We start from the raw sequence: 9,650 nt of genomic DNA, 5'->3' as shown, positions 1-9,650 counted from the left end.
GATTATTGATTATGATTAGTGATGTGGTGCTAGTTTTGCTGTGTTTGTTTTATTCAGAAATCAATTTTTTGTGATCAATGCTCATACTCTGAATGTTGTTCTGTTTTGTTTTAAGGCTATGTTTGGAAGAGGTGATTGATTTCTGAGTGTTGTTCTATTTCTATTTTAATGTCGTATTTTATGCTCAATTTTCATTTTGTAGAAAATCGTTTGAGGTATCTATAAACAATAGAATTTGCGTGGTTTCATTTCCGAGCTGGAGACCTCCCAGCATCTCACACCGGTTCATATTCGAGCTGGAACTTCCCTTCGTTTATAAAATCTCCTTTTGAATGGTACACATGTTTGCTTCTCATTCGGCCGCTCATGCGACACTTCTCCGAATTTTCTCCCGCATGACGTTGTTTTTAGGGATTTGGTACCACAGGTCATGATTACTTCGAACCCTAGCTCCAATGATTTTCTCTCCTATTCTTTTTTTCTCCATAATAGCAATTCTCGTCTACAGGGTGTGTTTGTTGGACGCTGATTCTGCGCCGATGGTCACAATCACCCGAATTTCGTCGCACATGCGGCTGTATTATTTAGGGATTTCATCTTAGAGGTTCAAATTCTCTGGCTCCAATCAATCAAGCAGGTATATTCTTCTGCGACTTTTAGTTCCAACACTGTTTTTCTCTTTATGCTTCTTCTTTCCTTCACTGTGTTTCCTTGTGATCAATTTTGGTATGTGTTACACGATTATTTTAGATTTGATTGTCTAGGGTTTATGAATCGGCAATTTGTCTAGCTGTTTAGTTGGTTTTTTGGTTCATCTTTTTCAGGTCATTAATTAGAATTTGATGTTAATTTGATTATGGTGTCTCCTTTTGATAGCTATTGAATTATTGGTTGCATGTGGGTTGGTGCATTTTATAATTTTTATGACTAGTGTAATGGTTCCAAAGATGAAAGTTATACTTATATTTTTTATATATTTATGGATTATGGGTTCGGTTGTGTGAATCATTATCAAGGTATGGGGTTTGTACCTAATCTATTTCATGAGTGGTGATGTGATTAACAGGGTTCCTCGAGCAATGTGAGTTTATAGACTCAAGTTCTGTTTTTTGGTGGTTCCTTTCCAAGTTTTACTTATCATAATATCTTTCTTGTTCGTTGTGACATTCTATGTGCGTAGAATTTTTTTGATATTAAGTTGCTGTTTTGAAGATATGATGACCTAATACATTGATCAACTGTCATTGCTATGAGTAGGATGAGTATTTGGGGTAGTTGATTACTGTCATTGCTATGGTCTAATGATATATAGGTGCATTATATCTTGTATTGTGTGCTTTCTTCATTTTGGTGATGATTCCATTAATTCTTCATTTGTTTAATTGTTTGTTTCCTTTTTTTGGGCTAAAGTTTCTGATGTGATGAGTTCTGCGTAGGTTATATGGAATGGAGATGGATATGGAGTAAGAGTTTATTTTCCCTCCATTTCCATCTTCAATTCGAATTCAAAAAAAGTGACTATTGTGTCATGAGTTTTTCTATAAAAGGATGGTTGAAAAATCACACTCGATGCAAGCATTCCACTGTCTTTTATTTTCTTTTAAGCTGTGTTTATTTCACATCCTTTTTGTTTATAGCTTAAGCTATTACATAAAGTTGATTCTCCAATTTTTTTTCAATGCCTCCTCCATTTGATATGATTTCTAAGATGCATCCTCCTAGAGAGGCATGGAGGCTGAAAGTCAAGGTTTAAGGGTTTGGGTTGTACCCTCTTTTGGTAACCATGAGGTTCCTAACTCAATGGAGATAATTCTCCTTGATGAGCATGTGAGCCCTTATTAGCTACTTTGTTAGATTTGGTGTTACTTGTTACTTTGAAGTGTTCAACTTAAAGTTATATGTTTTATTATTCTAATTTTGTTTTTTTTTGTTGGATTTCCAGTCTAAAAAAAATTCAAGCTACAGTTAAGAAACAAATTCTTAATAGGTTTAAGAATCATATACTTGAAGGCCAAGTTTACAGAATGACATACTTCATTGTTGTCTCAAATCATGGTAGTTATAGAGCAACTCATCATGAATTCAAACTGGTTTTCTTCACCGAACCACTGTTGTTCCTGTTGATGATGTTATTCCAAAGACTTGTTTTAACATGTTTCCTTTTTTTGAGCTGCTGAACATGACCCAAGATTATGATTATTTAGTTGGTATGAATATCGTTGTGCTATTCTTTTATTCAAGTTTGTTTAAAAGAGTTATGAAAATATTTAATAAGTTGTGTTTCTTTGAAACAAACATCATAGGTTTTTTAACTTCAGTGGGAGAAGAGAAAGAATATACAAAAGAGGAAAATATTGTGAAAATGATTGTGCTTGAATTATCTTCAAAAGAGTGTGTTGATTTAGTCATTTTTGGTAGTTTTTGTTGTCTTTTAATTCTATTTTTTGTTTTTTTTGTTTCATTGTTCTTTATCTTTTGAGTTTCAGTCTTACAATGTGTTGTGCATTATTTGGGGAGTATGTTAATCAAGTAAATCATTTCTTAGCATCTGCCTATGTGGAGCAGCCTGTTGTTGTCATTCAACTTGCTAAAGTCAAGTTTTTTAGGGGTATTTTATTTAATTTTTTTAAATTTTGTTATTGCTAAACCAAGTGTTGTTTCAGATGATCTTTGCTAAACTCTTTTGGTATTTGTGTGTAGGTCAAATAGGTCTCCAAAATGTTATGTATGTCACTCAAATATTATTTAATTATGATCTTCCTGAAGTTGTTGATTTCAGGTAGAGGTTAGCATAGTTTATGTCACTATTTTTTGTTTTCTTCTTTAATTCCAACCAGTCTAGAGTAATATTTACATGTATTTGCATAATTTTTATGTTAGTATGATTGAACAAGGTATCAATGGTGCCCAGCCACTATTTATTACCAATGAGGGTAAAGTGGTATCTTTGGAAGATGATTTCATGCGCTTAACTAGAAGATGCACTATTGAAGAGCTCCAAGATAACAATGAGGTTAACATTTATTAAGTTAGCTATGTTTATGTTAAAAACAAATTAACAGAAAACAAACAATTTTTAACTCTATTTTATGTTTTATATTGTTAATTATTTTTTTTAATGTGCATCGTTTCGGAGGATTCTTTTATCATTTTTGGTACAATCAGAGGTATTGTTGAAGATGGAAGTTGGTGGTATTCTGCTTGTGTATGTGATGCGTGAGCATCTTTCTTATCTTTTCCTAGTGAATTTATACTTTAATTGTTAAGTTTAATCAAGATTTAAATACTTTTTAGCTACTATGAATGCTACTTTAAGTTGTATGCAATTCTGTTTATTTCAGGTAGCATTCGGATGGATTTGACGGAGTTTCATAGAAGAAGAGAAGAAAGTGAATGATGCTGTCAATCCTGACCTCCTTGTACTCCAATGGGAATAACTTGAGTTACAGAGGTTCAATTGACATGATTTCAGTGGCATTGGAAAGCTAACTTTTAGAGCTTTCCAATGATATAAAATAGTATATACTTATTCTCCAACCTGTATGGCCATATTGGGGCCTAACTTGGCTTTTCCTAAGTTAGGCGCCAGAAGAAGAAACTGCGCTCTAAACCATGCTGCCTAGGCCAAGCCTAACTTCAAGTCACTCGATGCACATAATCAAGCAGCCACGCCTAACTTGGAATTTTTCCAAGTTAGGCGCCAGTTTTGACATATGAAGTGGTCCCCACATCCATCAAGTATTAGCTCGAAGATTATTTTATATTTTGATTAAAAATTTTATTTTAATTACAAATAGAAAAATATATTATTTACTTTTAGAAAATATATTTTACATTAATTAGGATTAGATATAAAAGGAAAAAGATTTAGCCCTTCGGGTTCTTCTCTTCTCACTTACCTCATTTTGCACTTTACAGTTTTTCTGATTCCTAGTTTTCTCTGAGCCATGAGCAACTAAACCTCTACTGTTGAGGTTAGGAGCTTTGTTTATTGTATGGATTGATACTATTACTTTTCTATTTTAATTCATGTATTGATTTCAATTTCAAGAATTTGTTTTCGTTCTTCATCTTATGAATCTGGGTGGAACGGAAGTATGATCCTTATTCTATTTGAGTTCTTGTAAACCTTAGAAAAGCAATTTACTTGAACAACAGCTTGAAAATAAATTCTCCTAAATTTATATTTATCTGGACTTAACGGGATACGTGACATATAATCCTCTTATATTTGGATAATTAGGGTTTTTGTGGCACATAAACTAGTTTTGAACTTAACCCTCTAATCAGAATCGAGTAACCAAGAAATTAGTGGTTGATGAAGGTTAGTGGAGACTAAAAAGGTCTAAGAAATTAGGGTTTAGTCACATATAGTTTGCGATGAATTGAATCTTGCATGATTAAAATAGTTGGTAAGAAAAGTTAATCCGGAAAATAAACATCTCTGAAACCTTAACTGTTTTACTCATATATTCTTCACACCAATTTACTGCTTGCTTTATTAACTCTCTGAATTTACTGTTTAATGCAATTGAAACCTAAATACCATTTTCTGCTTGTCTGACTAAGCCAATCACTCAATCATTGTTGCTTAATCCATCAATCCTCATGGGATCAACCCTCACTCACCTGAGGTATTACTTGGTACGACCCGGTGCACTTGTCGGTTTAGTTTGTGGGTTATAAATTCTACACCAGTATGTGGAAAGGGTATCCATCCTTAAAATGGTGCATACTACTATGACTTCTATGTGAAGCATATAACTAATATCACTCCGAGGTAATAAATTTTTTTCAAAATGTGATTTCAAATTGTGTTGTGGCTGGTTTATAAGAATAATGTTTCATCTTATTATTTATTTCGAATTATTGTGTTTTTTTTATTTCATTATGCAGATTTAAAATCAAAATAACACTTGAAGATCATAGTGGTGAGGGTATTTTTGTTCTGTTTGATCGTGAAGCATCTTATTTGGTTAAGAAATCCTATGCTGACTTGTTTACTGAGGTTCAAAAAGATGCAAGTATATGTTTTTAGTTTTGTTTTATGTGTTGTTCAGTTTATGTGATTGTTCAGTTTTTTATAGCGATATTCTTTATTTTGGTTGAGATGTGTTATTTAAATTGTGTATTTTTTTTCTCTTACCTTGAAAATAGCTTATATGTGGTGATACTTATCCTCCCATCTTCCAATGGCTCATTGGAAAAAGTTGCTACTGAAGATTGATAACAAAGGTGTCGAGTTTGATAAATTTTTTGGCACTTTTCGTGTTAGGAGAGTCTGTGATGATCCCACCATTATTGTCATGCTTGAACTCCCTGATTATGATGCTGATAATGAGTCCACTCCCAAAAAGGTTATATATATATTAAGATTATGAAAATGTGTGATTTTTTTAGTTTATGTTGTGGTATACTCTTTTTATGTTCTTTTTATTTTTTAACTCTGGTTTTATATGAATAGGAGCCTGCATTACAAAAATCTATGATATATGGAAGAGGGGATATTGATGTTAAAAAAGAGTCATCAAGCACTTCTATTAAAAGTAACAAAGTTACTGGGGAGTCTTCTGGGATTTTATGTAAATCCCCAATTCTTATAGTTTTCTGGCTGAAAAATAGACTAATGTTTCTGGAGGGAATGAGGTTGCTGCTGTAGTTAATGATGAAAATGAAAAACCTGAGAAAATACCAACATTGAAAAAATCGGCCTGCAAAAAACTGGTTAAAAAACCGGCCGAAGTGGCGATTAACCAGTGAACCGACCAAACCGGTCAAGTTTTTTAAAGATCCGGTTTTTTTATATTCTCCAGAAACGGCATCGTTTTAACGCCTTGAAAAAAAAACAAACAAAACAAAACAAACGAAGAAAACCCACTATCAGACTTCCAACCCATTAAGGCATTAACACCCAGGCCAGTTGGTGCACGAAATTGTGATATCTAACAATGGCGCCAAAAACTTGGTACGCACAATCTTAATCTCAACTCTTTTTCACAACTCCGCACAACTAACCAGCAAGTGTACTGGGTCGTCTAAGTAATAAACCTTACATGAGTAAGGGTCGATCCCACGGAGATTGTCGGCTTGAAGTAAGCTATGGTCATCCTTGTAAACCTCAGTCAGGCAGATTCAAATGGTTATGAGGTTTTGATAATTAAAATATAAATAAAATATAAAATAAGATAAAGTTACTTATGTAATTCACTGGTGGGAATTTCAGATAAGCGTATGGAGATGCTTTGTTGCTTCTGAACCTCTGCTTTCCTATTGCCTTCTTCCAACCATGCGTTACCTCTTTCCATGGCAAGTTGTATGATCCTCTCGGATGAAAACAAATCCATATGCGCTGTCACCGCACGGCTAATCATCTGTCGGTTCTCGCTAGCATCGGAATAGGACCATTGTCCTTTTGCACACTGTCACTTGTGCCCCACATTCGCAGGTTTGAAGCTCGTCATAGTCATCCCTTTCCAGATCCTACTCGGAATACCACAGACAAGGTTTAGACTTTTCGGATCTCAGGAATGCTGTCAATGGTTCTAGCCTATACCACGAAGACTCTGATCTCACAGAATGGAATGCTCTGTTGTCAGGAGAGGCAACCATGCGTCGTGAACCAGGAGGCCAAGAGATACACACTCAAGCTATTGTAGATAGAACGGAAGTGGTTGTCAGGCACGCGTTCATAAGTGAGAATGATGATGAGTGTCACGGATCATCACATTCATCAGGTTGAAGTGCGAGTGAATATCTTAGAGAAGAAGTAGGCGTGAATTGAATAGAAAAATAATAGTACTTGCATTAATTCATGAAGAATAGTAGAGCTCCACACCTTAATCTATGGGGTGTAGAAACTCCATTGTACAAAATACATAAGTGAAAGGTCTAGGCATGGCCGTGAGGCTAGCCTCCAAACGTGAACATAGATGATCAAAAGACAAAAGATTCAACCAAAAACTCTAAAATAAATCTTTAAAAGTAGTTTTTATACTCGACTAGTTACTAAGGTTTACAGAAAATGAGTAACTAAGTGCATATAGTGCAGAAATCCACTTCCAGGGCCCACTTGGTGTGTGCTTGGGCTGAGCATTGAAGCTTTTTCGTGCTTAGGTTGTTTTTGGAGTTAAACATCAGCTTTGGTGCCAATTTGGGTGTTTAACTCCAATTCTGATGCCAGTTTGGGTGTTTTACGCCAAGATGTTTTAGGCTGACTTTGAACGCCAGTTTGGGCCATCAAATCTCGGGCAAAGTATAAACTATTATATATTGCTGGAAAGCCCAGGATGTCTACCTTTCAACGCAATTAAGAGCGCACCAATTGAGCTTCTGTAGCTCCAGAAAATCTACTTCGAGTGCAGGGAGGTCAGAATTCAACAGCATCTGCAGTCCTTTTTCAGCCTCTGAATCATATTTTTGCTCAGGTCCCTCAATTTCAGCTAGAAAATACCTGAAATCACAGAAAAACACACAAGCTCATAGTAAAGTCCAGAAATGTGATTTTTGAATAAAAATTAATAAAAATATAATAAAAAGTAATTAAAACATACTAAAAACTATGTAAAAACAATGCCAAAAAGGGTATAAATTATCCGCTCATCACAACACCAAACTTAAATTGCTGCTTGTCCCCAAGCAACTAAAAAGAAAATAGGATAAAACAAAGAGAATATACAATGAATTCCAAACTTATAAATGAACTTAGTTCCAATTAAATGAGCGGGACTTGTAGCCTTTTTGCTTCTGAACAGTTTTGGCATCTCACTTTATCCTTTGAAGTTCAGAATGATTGGCTTCTATAGGAACTTAGAATTCAGATAGTGTTATTGAATTTCCTATTGCAGTATGTTGATTCTTGAACATAGCTACTTTATGAGTCTTGGCCGTGACCCTAAGCACTTTATTTTCCAGTATTACCACCGGATACAAAAATGTCACAGACACATGAATGGGTGAACCTTTTCAGATTGTGACTCAGCTTTGCTAGAGTCCCCAGTTAGAGGTGTCCAGAGCTCTTAAGCACACTCTTTTTGCTTTGGACCACGACTTTAACCGCTCAGTCTCAAGCTTTTCACTTGACACCTTCACGCCACAAGCACATGGTTAGGGACAGCTTGGTTTAGCCGCTTAGGCCAGGATTTTATTCCTTTGGGCCCTCCTATCCATTAATGATCAAAGCCTTGGATCCTTTTTACCCTTGCCTTTTGGTTTAAAGGGCTATTGGCTTTTTCTGCTTGCTTTTTCTTTTTTTTTTTCTTTTTTTTTTGCCATTTTTTTCTACAAGCTTTGTGTTCAATGCTTTTTCTTGCTTCAAGAATCATTTTTATGATTTTTCAGATTATCAATAACATTTCTCCTTTTTATTTATTCTTTCAAGAGCCAACAATTTTAACATTCATAAACAACAAATTCAAAATTATGCATTGTTCAAGCATTCATTCAGAAAACAAAAGGTATTACCACCACATCAAAATAATTAAACTAATTTCAAGATAGAATTGGAAATCATGCACTTCTTGTTCTTTTGTAATTAAAACATTTTTTCATTTAAGAAAGGTAATGGATTCATAGGACATTCATAGCTTTAAGGCATAGACACTAGACACTAATGATCATGTAATAAAGACACAAACATAGACAAAACATAAAGCATAATTTTCGAAAAACAGAAAAAATAATAACAAGAAAATTAAAGAATGAGTCCACTTTAGTGATGGCAGCTAGTTCTTCCTCTTGAAGATCTTATGGAGTGCTTGAGCTCCTCAATGTCTCTTCCTTGCCTTTGTTGCTCCTCCCTCATGGCTCTTTGGTCTTCTCTAATTTCATGGAGGAGGATGGAATGCTCTTGGTGTTCCACCCTTAGTTGTCCCATGTTGGAACTTAATTCTCCTAGGGAGGTGTTGATTTGCTCCCAATAGTTTTGTGGAGGAAAGTGCATCCATTGAGGCATCTCATGGATTTCATGATGAGGAACTTCCTCATGCTCTTGTTGAGGTCCATGAGTGGGCTCTCTTGTTTGCTCCATCCTTTTCTTAGTGGTGGGCTTATCCTCTTCAATGAGGGTGTCTTCCTCTATGACAACTCCAGCTGAATTGCATATGTGACAAATGAGATGAGGGAAGGCTAACCTTGCCAAAGTAGAGGGCTTATCCGCCACCTTGTAGAGTTCTAGGGATATGATCTCATGAACTTCTACTTCCTCTCTATTCATGATACTATGGATCATGATATCCCGGTCTATTGTAACTTCAGACCGGTTGCTAGTAGGAATGATAGAGCGTTGGATGAACTCTAACCATCCCCTAGCCATGGGTTTGAGGTCAAGCCTTCTTAGTTGAACCGGCTTGCCTCTTGAATCTCTCTTCCAATGAGCGCCTTCCACACAAATGTCCATAAGGACTTGGTCCAACCTTTGATCAAAGTTGACCCTTATAGTGAAAGGGTGGGGATCTCCTTGCATCATTGGCAAGTTGAATGCTAGCCTCACATTTTCCGGACTGAAATCCAAGTATTTCCCCCGAACCATTGTAAGCCAATTTTTTGGGTTCGGGTTTACACTTTGGTCATGGTTCTTAGTGATCCATGCATTGGCATAGAACTCTTGAACCATTAAGATCTCAACTTGTTGAATGGGGTTAGTGAGGATTTTC

This window comes from Arachis ipaensis, chromosome B7 (assembly GCF_059453495.1).
Source record: "Arachis ipaensis isolate K30076 ecotype BB chromosome B7, ASM5945349v1, whole genome shotgun sequence".
Classification (NCBI taxonomy): Eukaryota; Viridiplantae; Streptophyta; class Magnoliopsida; order Fabales; family Fabaceae; genus Arachis; species Arachis ipaensis.
Note: the sequence above shows the minus strand (reverse complement) of the source record.